This window comes from Saccopteryx bilineata, chromosome X, assembly GCF_036850765.1.
Source record: "Saccopteryx bilineata isolate mSacBil1 chromosome X, mSacBil1_pri_phased_curated, whole genome shotgun sequence".
NCBI classification, from domain to species: Eukaryota; Metazoa; Chordata; class Mammalia; order Chiroptera; family Emballonuridae; genus Saccopteryx; species Saccopteryx bilineata.
In genome coordinates this window covers 85211395-85223019 of record NC_089502.1, presented here as the reverse complement: position 1 = coordinate 85223019, position 11625 = coordinate 85211395, and the positions used below count along the sequence as shown (strand labels likewise).

At 43.6% G+C, this 11625-nt stretch overlaps 1 pseudogene; it reads left to right on the top strand.

The window, feature by feature from the left end:
* The first annotated feature begins 9287 nt into the window (after positions 1-9287).
* LOC136317719 (F-box only protein 15-like) lies at positions 9288-10005 on the top strand (annotated as a pseudogene).
* The last annotated feature ends 1620 nt before the right edge of the window (positions 10006-11625 follow it).

Genomic DNA, 11625 nt, shown 5'->3' with positions numbered 1-11625 from the left:
TTGTGCAGGGAGAAGGAAGGAGATGGAAAACAGAGGTGAATAAGTTAGGTGAGCTAGAAACCTTTGATTCTAGGAAACTCGGATAAGTCAGTAGCTTTGTGAGCACTAAATGAGTGGGTTTTGGAGCCCATTGTGTATTTTTACTTGCATGCTGGGTGCAAGCTAGGATTAAAGATGATGTCCCACCAGTTTTTGGTTTTGTTGTTTCTTTACCAACTGTCTGAATCCAATGTGAATATGCATGGGCCAGGGGCTGTGATGGTGTCCTTGGCCACTGGCTTTATAACCCCTGACTGAATTTAGCTTTTAGCTACAGCTAAAAGCTGTAGAAAATTCTCACAAACCTCAGCATTTAGGCCCAAATCTAGACTTGCTAGCTATAGCCAGGATGCGTTCCTTGTGCATCAGCCTTGCAGATATTGCAGGAAGGCAGTTTATTAACTTAGAACAGTGTGTGCTTTTGCAAAGATATTGTACAATCTTGATGAAGTATCTGTAACCTTGTGGTTTTTGCCTATAAATACCTCTCTCCCCCCAAGCTCATTGCTGTTTGTTGCTTTCTTGGTGCAGTGGACAGACCACTGGCCAGTGAATAAAGCTTTCCAAATTCAATCAGTTTGGGCTCTCGTTCCATTCATTTGTGGTTGTACCAAAACATTTGGGGGCTCGTCCGGGATCCATCAGACTTTTCTGGTAATTAGGGCTTAAAGAAGCATCTGCCTAGGGGGAGATCCGAGAGATGTTTCTCAGCCAAGGCATATGGTGGCACTCAATTGGACATTGAGCCTCTCAGGATCTTACCAGTAAGCAACAGGGTCCAGACAGGTTGGGGCACCCCCAGGGGAGTCAGCGGCAGGGCTGAATGCAGCATAACCTCTGCAACCAGATCCTGGCAGACAGTGGTACCAGTGATCCCAGGTTTGGTTGGCCAGTCAGGTTTCAGGTTTAGATTTTATCTAGTATGATTTCTGTTTATACATTCCCTGGAGTGTTTATCTCATTGTCTTTCTCAGTCTAGGCCTCAAAAAGTCCATCAATATGGGTCAGTCTGCTTCTTGTTCTAAGTGTATGCCACTTCAATGTTTTTTGAAAAATTTCCAAGACTTCAAGGAATGAGCTGTGAACTATGGAGCAACCATTAGCTCCCAGAGACTATGTACTCTATGCAAGTTAGAGTGGCCAGTGCTCCTCCCAGGGAACTGGCATTCTGAGGGATCTACTAATATCTCTCTTGCTGATCAGGTTTAATCAGTCATCTTTGGGCATCCTGGACATCCCAACCAAATTCTGTATATATAGATTTGGATTGATGTTCTCACTAAGCAGCCAAAGTGTGGTAAGTTGCCAAAGAACTGTAAAACTTAGTATTGGCAACACCATTTTGAAGAGGAAAGGTCAGGCTTCTTGCCCTCTCTGTTCTGTGGAAAATGGAGGGAGAAAAATGCATAAGCTTTCTGGCTCACAAGTATGACTGGGTCATTTATTTTAACTATAGAATAAAGGTTATCTGAAGAACTTCCTATCCCTTTCAATTAGAGACAATATTTACATATCCTACACTGATTTTAACTCTTGATTCCTTCCTGGAATCCTGAGAGTAACATATACCTCTAGACAAAGGAATGGGAGATAGACACTAAAAGATTTGTGAATGTCTTTGATATGTAAAGCGACATCACTATTGTGTGACTGTTGGTCAAATAAGTTTTTAAATATGACCTATATGTTTGCTCACTTTTGGTGTGGGAGATAGGCTGTAAGCTGGCAAAGCCATTATAGCCTAAGGCTTAGTTTTAAAACTAAGCCTTTCCCCCATACCCTTGACTGTTTCATAATAGGGGGTGGTGCACCATTATGGAAAATTCCATTTATGCCTCAGATAAGTGACTTTGTATCAGAGACTTCCTTATTTGTATATTAGATTAAAGGTTTTGATTTCTACACTATAAAATGGGGCAGAGGACCCCATGCTGGAAGTGAGCAGAGAAGATAGAGCAGAGAAAGGTCAAATGGAGGAGAAGAGATGCAGCCAAGATGGCAGAGGACTGAAGAAGAAGCCAGTTTGTGCAGAGTTTGTGCAGAGAGAAGGACATGGGGAACAGAGGTGAATAAGGCTGGTGAGCTAAAAACCTTTGATTCTAGAAAACTCAGATAAGTTGGTGGCATTGGGAGTCCTGAATGGAAAGAAAAGTGTTTTCCCACTGTGTGTATTTCTTGCCTGCTGGGTGCAAGCTAGGATTAAAAGGCAATGGCCCACCAGTTCTTGGCTCCATTGTTTCATTACCATCTGTCTGAATCAAATGCAAATGTACCTGGGCCAGGTGGCTGTGATGGTGGCCACAGCTACTGGCTTTACATTTGGCATAGTCTGTGGAAGAATTTGGATCAGTTTGGTATGGAGCCACCACCACCTTTGAGCAGTGGAGTAGAAGGCTAGCTACTGTTATGATTCCCCATGGCTGTCCTTTTGGGGACCATAGGCTGGCTGACTTTTACAGCCATAAGTGAGGAAACTGATAACTCTGGAAAAATCTGCATGGGACCCACAAACTGAGCAGTGAAAGGAGCTGGAGCAAATGTGGGAGAAAGAGATGCTGACCCTAGAGCTGGAGCAAGTACTGGAGGAGGTTGACCAGGTTCGTGAGATTCGTTTGAAAATGAAGCAGCTGCTGGAGAAAGAATCACAATTTTGTGAGTTGCAAATTGCTCTGGATGTTGTGGAGAATCAGCAGTGGTGGGAGGCCAGGGCTGGGGCTGCAAGGCCCATGAAGCAGAAGGCAGTGGTGGCCCAGGGCTCATGTTTGGCAGTAGGAACTGGTGTTTCCAGTTCCTCTTTGGAGAATGAGGAGAATCTGGCTGGAGTTGCAATCCTCAGTCTTCACAAGGTGAGAGCCCAGAAGCAAGGAGTACCTACTATGCCTCTGTTAGGTCTGCGATTTTTGGGAAATACAGGTGTGTCGGGCAGATAAAATATATTCTGCTCACTTTGGTAAAGATGGCACTGGTCACATGGAACCCCATTGCCCTGGTGACTGCTTGGGATGGGCGTGATTATGTTAATATGTGTTGGGGGAGAGCTTTTGCACCAAAAGTTTTTAAAAGGAAGAGTGATTACATTCTAGGAGAAACCCACGCTGTAGGAGAACAGAGTAAGGCCAGGTGGAGGAGAAGAGAAGTAGCCAAGATGGTGAAGTTCTGAAGGAGAAGTCAGTTTGTGCAGAGATTGTGCAGAGAAGGAGATGGAGAACAGAGGTGAATACGACTGGTGAGCTAAAAACCTTTGATTCTAGAAAACTCAGATAAGTAAGTAGCTTTGTGAGCACTGAATGAGTGGGTTTTGGGGCCCAGTGTGTGTTTTTACTTGCCCACCAGGTGCAAGCTAGGATTAAAGCTAATGGCCTACCAGTTCTTGGCTCCATTGTTTCATTACCGTCTGTCCAAATCTAATGTGAACCTTCATGTGCCAGGTGGCTGTGATGGTGGCCATGGCTACTGGCTTTACATTTGATGTAGTCTGTGGCAGGATTTGATACAGCTCAGTATGGAGCCACCACCACCTTTGAGCAGTGGAGTAGAGAACTGGCTGCTGTTATGGATCCCCATGGCTGTCCTTTTGGGGGCCATAGGTTGGCTGACTTTTATAGCCATGTATGAGGAAACTGATAACTCTGTGGAAGAGGCTGCCTGGGACCGGCAAATCGAGAAGTAGAAGGAGCTGGAGGAAATGTGAGAGAAACACATGCTGACCCTGGAGCCGGAGGAAGTGCTGGAGGTGGAGGCCGACCAGGTTTGCGAGATTTGCCTCAAAATGGAGCAGATGCTGCAGAAGGAATCACAAGTTTGTGAGTTGCAGCTTGCCCTGGATGTTGTGGAAATCCTGCAGCAGCAGGAGGCTGGAGCTGAGGCCGGGGCTGGGGCTACAAAGCCAGTGGAGCAGGAGGCTGCAGCAACCCAGGGCTTGAGCTCAGGAGCGGGAGCTGGTGTTTTCAGTTCCTCTTTGGAGGATGAGGAGAATTGGGCTGGATTTGCAATCTGCAGTCTCCAGAAGATGAGAACCCAGCAGCAAGGAGTGCCTATGCCCCTGGTAGGTTTGTGATTTTGGGACCCAGCGGTGAATGTCATCATGCTCTCCAGAGCAGAGATAGAAATGCAGACTGCCATTGCCACATGCTTTTTTTTCAGGACAGTGTAAGACCTGCCAAGATGGCAGAAATGAGGGGGGTGTCTGAGGCCCCATATGCGTGGACTGATTTCCTGGACTCTGATTGGTGTGGGCACTGGCTCCTTTGTTGGATGGACTTATGAATTTTGGACAATGTGAAATACCTTGATGGGGGTTGGAGGCGGCTTTGCTGGAGGCCCTTCCCCTGCCCCAGGAAGCTTTTCTCATGGCTAGAAAGGAGTTTGAGGACATTTTGCACTTTTGGCAAAGTGCTCAGAGACTGGTGAAGTGTATCATTGTAATTGTTGAAGTGGTATGATTTTTCATGTTGTTGTAATTTGGGTAATGTGCCTAATTTCCTTGTGCAGGAATACCTGTGCTTTAGATTGTAAAGTGAGCTAAAGGGGTGGAATGTTGTTTAAATAAGTTTTTAAATATGGCATATATGTTTGTCTTTTTTGGTGTGAGAGACAGGCTGTAAGCTGGCAAAGTCATTATAGCCTAAAACTAAGCCTTTCCCCACACCCTTGACTGTTGCATGATAGGGGGTGGTGCACTCTTATGAGAAATCCTATTTATGCCTCAGATAAGTGACTTTGTATCAGAGACTTCCTTATTTGTATATTGAATTAAAGGTTTTGATTTCTACACTATAAAATGCAGACAGACCAGAAGTATGTTCTCTTAGTTCCTGCTATCACCATTGCAGGGGCCTTCCTGATCCCTGGCCCTCCATGAAAAAAGCAGGTTTTTTGTTTTTCCCTTGGCTTCTCTTGTGGCTTGCCTGTCTTGGTGATACACCAATAAACAGAATGCCCCACCATCCTCTGACTTGGCCATTTCTTTACCATCTGCCCGAATCCAATTGGAACCTGCATGTGAATGGCCATGATGATGGCTCCTAGCCATACAGTTACCTTGTAAGTTTTAATATTTCTTATAGAGACAAGTGTTGTAAGCTTGTTAGTGATTGGTTATTGTGTCATGCTCCCCTTCCTTTTCCCCCCAACCTGTATGTGATCAAGTCTATATAACGAGCTGCAGGGCTATTTTGCACACACACGATTTAGGTCAGCTATATCTCATGTAAGTCATATGCAGCCAGCTTAATCAATAAATCTCCTTCTAAAATTTCTTCTGTATCCTGCCTTGGTGTCTCTACATAATCCATAGAATTAAGGTATGCTACTTTACAACAAAAGTGGCTTAAAGACTTCCTCCCATGCCTCCATTCAGAGGCAAAATGAAATTGGGTGAGTTCAGGGTGGTATAGAAAATCTAATTTTAAAATTTCTAAAGATACATTGAAAACTCTCTGTAAATTAAAATTTCCAACTTTAGAGCAGAATGGCCAAAACAAGGACTGCTAGACCTAGAGAAAACGTAGGCAGTTTAGCACATATTATCATTGGGCACCCACCTGCAAGCCGGTGGCATAGCCAGGATGTGGACAAGTGCAGCAGCAGAGGTTGGGAAAGAAAAGATAGCCAAGCTGCAGCTGGCTGCACGAGTAGCAGCGGAAAAAAAAAGTGGCAGGCTCCTTTCACAGCTTTGGGCACCTGCCCCTCCCCCTCAGTCACCAGAAATCTCAGGCATTGTATAACAAAGAAACCTCTTTTGTTAGCTCAAGGGCTGTGCCACTGCTTGGTCAAGCAAAAGATAACAGTGCAGTAAGCTAGAGACAGGCTACCAACGCCTTGCTACAGCCCCCTTCTGTCCTCTGCTTTGGCTCCAGGGAATCTCTGCCTCCTACCTAAAGCCAGACCTGAGGAGCAGATTTAGGGATTTAGGGAATACTGCCTCTTCTAAACCCACTGCTTAAGAGAATAGTCAAGAGTTGTAAGAAAGGGTCCTCAGGAAATTATAGGGTTACTATGTCCCTGAGGAAATTGAGTACCTTATGTAAACTAGAATACCTCAATGTTAGGAAAATGAGTTTGTAAAATTTGTGTTCCTTGAGTTTGCTACAGTGGTTCTTATATTAACTTAATGTTGTAAAAGCACTGTAGGCCTAAAAAAGGAGAGTTAGTGAGGAGCCACTGAGCCACTGAGCCACTGAGCCACTTCACCCGCAGGTGTTGTAAAGTACCAAAGGCTACAGAATTAATATTAATATTTTGGGAGGCTTGAGGAACATTTTGTTGATTTGGGTTAAGGTGTGCAGAGAAATTGTGAGAATAGTCTCTGTACTGTGTGATTGGCATAACCAGGATGGCCCTTGGCATTGTATTATAAATGCAAAAGGGAGGAAAACATGGATCCCCAGACATTCTACCACACTTGTGGGGAAAAGGGTGAATGGCCAGCCAGGTGCAGGGACAGAAAAGCCAAAAATAAACCTTTTCTTATAACTATGAGCCATTTGTGGGCATTCATCCCCACGGAAACTACCTCTCCGATGTAAATGCATGTAGTTAACACGTGTGACTCTGGACAGAGAGATAGCAGATGAACACTAGATAATATAGGAATGCCTTTTAATATGTAAAGAGACATCTTTCTGCCATTGTGTTGACTTGTAAATTTTGTTTTCTCCAAAAGGATGTATGGCTTGCAAATTGAACATGGTCCTATCATGTTAAAGGACATATGACTATAACCAATAGTGGTAAGGGGTTCCTAATTACAATTTTTGCTTCTGTACTTCCCACTTAAACAAAACTATAAAAACCAAGTAAAACAAAGGGCCGGCACTCTCCTTCAGATTTCTGTCAGAGTTGCCGCTTGGCCAAGCTAGACAATAAAGCTTTGGTGTGTAATCAATGGACCTTGTTCTGTCTTCAATGTCTTGGGTCCCTCCGGATTAGGCTTAACATTAGCATCTCTTTGCCAGCTGGGTAGCCACGAAATAGTGACTGCATTTTGACCATTCCTCTGTAAATCAGTGGTTCATTGGGGATAGTGTTTATAATTCTCTTATTTTAAATTATGCTAAATTTTTACTAATAATAAGGCATATAGAATTGTATAGTATGCCAAATCCAAATACTTCTTTTTTGTACCAAGGATCTGTTGTTACAGAAAAAAATATATATATTTTCTATGTTAGAAATATATATGTCATTTGAAGTCTTTTGTTAATTCTCCTTTTTATTTGCTATTTCATAGCCCTGTGATGTTGAAATCTTGGTTTAAATATTAGGGGATATGTAATAATTATTAATGTAATGATTCAGTAATTGTTAATTGTTCAATGTTAGGTCACCAAACCCAGAGTGACAACTACTATTGATTTGCTTAACAGAAGAATTCTCAGCATAATAGGTAGAAAGGAGAAAATAGATAGCTCATTATGGTAGCAAGAAACATTTCAGTTTTGTGCCCTGATTAAAAGGGCTAAAGTATGTAAACAGAAATCTGTACTGTATATACGCTGCCCCACTTAGGACAACCAAGACCACCTCGAGAAAGAAAAAGAACCATAAGTTTGTCTGAGGTGTCAGAAGTTATTCAAGATCCTTTGAAGACCCCCACAGCTTCCTTAGACTATAGAAAGCTTACACAGTCTATGCATCTCCAGACCTAGGGCTGCCAGAAGTTACTAACACAGTCATCGTAGCCTTTACATAGCATTCAGCTCTAGAAATTAGAAGGGAAATGTATTATAAGTTTTTAAAAGGTAGAAACATCAGCTGCCAAAAGCTAAGCATTTCAGAAGGGACATTGCTCCTCTCTCACTCACATAACTACTCTGTTTGGCACCTAAGATGGCTGGTTAGTCAAAGACAGGTAAGATTCCTAAGGCAGGAACAACCTAAGACAGGCATAGCCAAAGAAGGGCCATCAGGAGAAGGCTTAAGAACTAACAAATGTGAGGCTCAAACTGTCACCCCGGAAAATGCAGGAGACTGCTCTCCTGAAATAGTGGCCATTATCCACTGTCCAGGGCACCAAAACAGGGAGATGCCATAGAAACTCAAGAAAAACCAAGCAGCTGATGATACTATCAATAAGGTAGCCCTAAAACCAGTGGGGTTTTTAAGAAATTTTAGTAAGTTTACTAGAACTAGAACCCAGGTTGCCAAAGGTGTTTTTTGCAACAAATTAGAAAAAGATTTTGCCAGCAGGAAAGAGACGACTAAGAATAAGAAAAAATTATAAAGAGAAACAGGGAGAGAAGAACTCTCCCAGGTAAACATTTAGAAATAGATTTTACTAAAATAATTGACAGATAGGTAGGAGCCTTTCCTACTAAAAATAAGACTGCAATAACAGTTGTTAAGAAATTGGTATATGAAATTATTCCCAGATTTAGCTAGCCCATTAATACTAGGTCTAGCAATGGGCCTGCATTTGTATCCAAGATCTCACAGCTAGTAGGAAAAGTACTCAATATTAATTAAGAATTACATTGTGCCAACAGACCCCCAAGTTCTGGGCAGGTAGAACGAATACGCAGCACGTAGCTTGTTTAGGCTGGCTTTGCACCTCTGTTGGAGAAAAGGGTGAGGGGTGCAGTTTACTGCAGCCTGTGCCCCAAGGAAGAAGCATACTCCCTGCGAAGGGCACTATGGGATGTTCGCCCTGACCTGTACCATGCCTCTGGAAAGCATGCCTTCCAAAGTCTTGCTCAAGATCCTATCCTACTTAGATGCGGTAGCCCTGCTGTGCACCGACTATGTGAACAGGCACTTCTACCACCTGGCCAACGACAATTTTCTTTGGGTCAGAATCTATGCAATGACCTTTGCACCAAAAAGGTGTACTTAGAGAGTTGGTTCTGTAGAGAGGACAGCTGTGTCCCTGCTTGCGCTATCGTTAGAGGAGAAGGACGCCAGCTACTAAAAAAAAAGAGTACATCACCAGGCAAGTTGCTGCTGTGAAAGCATCCATAGCGTGGCTCCTCAAGCCTGTCAACCCTTGCATGGGCCTTCTCATGAAAACCAAGGAGGCCCTCAGATGGGTGGTTGGACATGTGAGGGCGCTTGATACTTTAGGTGTGTGACCTGTGAGATAAATGTGTGCATTTCTTTTCTCAGTGCGGTGGTGCACATCTGTAGCTTGCTTTTCCCCTCCACACTGGTCTCAACTAGGTCATTATACTGAGGGAGAGCATGCTGACCTTTGCATAAGTGACTTCTAGGTCATGGCTGTGTAGCATGGCAAGGACTAGCCAAGGCTGGTCATGCTCACCTCCTTAGATCTCTGTGGTGTGACGCCCATTTTTATGGACCAGTCCAAGACCCCCACCAAAAATAGATCTCTTTGGCATTTCCTGCTCACCAGGTACAGTCTGAAGGACCTGACCCATTCTGCCGCCATGGGCAGCAACAAACTAGTGCAGACCTTCTGCCTGTGCCCCGGCCCCCTGGTAGGGCTGTAGAAGAAGGCAGGGAGCTGGCCTTCGTCATAGCAAGTCTCCACTTCCATCAGCTGCTGGAGGGGAGCACGTTAGGCTCAGCCGCCACCCTCTATGAGTATCCACCCTCCTAGATGACAGCCTCGAGTACGGACTGTGTGGATACCAGCTTCACGTCGACATGCACTGCAGCAGCGATGTCCACTTGTGCAGCACATTTCCAAATCTCTTCACCAACAGAGGATATATTGAGAATGGGTATGTGAAGCTCACAATAATCCATTCTGAAAACACCACAGAGCATCTGCCTCTTGGGGAAGTTGGTGTGTCCTGGAGAGCAGGTGTTTTTTATAGCTGCATAAAGAGTTGTTCTATAATAGACGTAACTCTTTTGGATGAATATGGGAAATGCTTTTGGTGTTTCAGTTTCCTCATTTGCATGCGGCCTTGCCCTAGCCCCCATGACGGTCCTTATTCCATGGGACATACTTATTGTATATACTACCAGGACCCATCAAGAACTGTATGTGAGGAGCTAGTGTAGCACAAGGAGATGGAGGAATACTTTGTTGTCAGCCTGAAGCTCCACATCAGCGCTGTGGGCATAAAACACTGGTTTAGGATGCAGTATTGACCACTTCCACTACTGCCAAGGTAGAAGGCATACCCACCTGGGTCCAGCACAACCAGTGAAAGCCTTCAGTCCCAGCAGAGACACCATCGTAGACAGTGGAGTCTGACCCTGCCAACCCTTAGAAGTTGACTCTGAGAAGGACAGCATGCCCTGTTCCAGCCACAAACTGGAAGCTGGCTGGTCTATGCTCAGCTAATACCTGAAGAAACTCACTGAGGACCTCCTCTTAATTAGACTTTAGGGAGGGAGAGAAACTGAAGTCAAAGGATAGCCAGGGCAAGCTGTATTAAGAGTCCTGACTATAAAGGAATTATATAGTTTTGATAAAGATAAGGTATAGGAATACTTTTGAATGATAAAGGAAGAAAGTAAGCTGTTATAAAAGCCAGTTTCCTGAATAGATAAGAAAGTTTATAAAAATTAAGGGTTTACATAAGTTGCAGAAAGTTTGTGCAGGTTATAAGAGGTTTGTATAGAAAAGAAGAAAAAAAACAACAACTAGATTTAGAGAACAGAATTCAAGCCATAAAGCTTCTAATACTAAGGGCATACTATCAGCCCATTCATACAGATGAGGAAACAATAATTTGATTCCCCGATGAAACCAGTGGGGAATGTGCTGGCATGCCAGCCCATGCTGAGGAGGACCCCTGACCAAATTTAGCTTACAGCTACAGCTAAAGTAGAAAATTCTCACAAGACTCAGCATTTAAGCTCAAATCTAATCTTGCTAGCTGAGGTGGGATGCATTCCTTGTGCATCAGCCTTGCAGATATTGCAGGAAGGCAGTTTATTATCTTAGAACAGTGTGTGCTTGTGTGATTTTGCAAAGATATTATACAAATGTGCTGAAGAATCTGTAACCTTGTGGTTTTTGCCTATAAATACCCCTATCCCCCCCGAGCTTATTTCTGTTCATTGCTTTCTCAGTGCAGCAGACAGACCACTGGCCTGTGAATAAAGTTTTCCAAATTCAATCAGTTTGGGCTCTGGATCCATTCAGTTGTGGTTGCACCACAAAAATGAATTGATACATTTTCTACAAACAGTCTTTTATGGGACAGAAAAAAATTCATACTGACCTTAGTCTAAACAGACAGAACACACAACTGTAGAAAATCAATGTGACTGAAACAAATATATATAGATAGTTTGTAATGTGAAATAGTTCTATGTTTCATGGTAGTAGTTACATAAATTTCCACATGTGATAAAATGGCATGGGACTATATGTAAACATTACATCTTTGTCAATATTCTAATTAGTTATACATAATTTCCCCATATAAGAATTGAAAAAAACTGCCTGACCAGGTGGTGGTGCAGTGAGTAGAGCATTGGATTGGGATGAGGAGAACTCAGGATCGAGACTCCAGTGTCTCCAGATTGAGTGTGGGCTCATATGGTTTGAGCAAGGCTCACCAGCTTGAGCCCAAAGTCACTGGCTTGAGCAAGGGATCACTGGGTCTGCTGTAGCCCCCCAGTCAAGACACATATGAGAAAGTAATCAATAGACAACTAAGGTTCCAT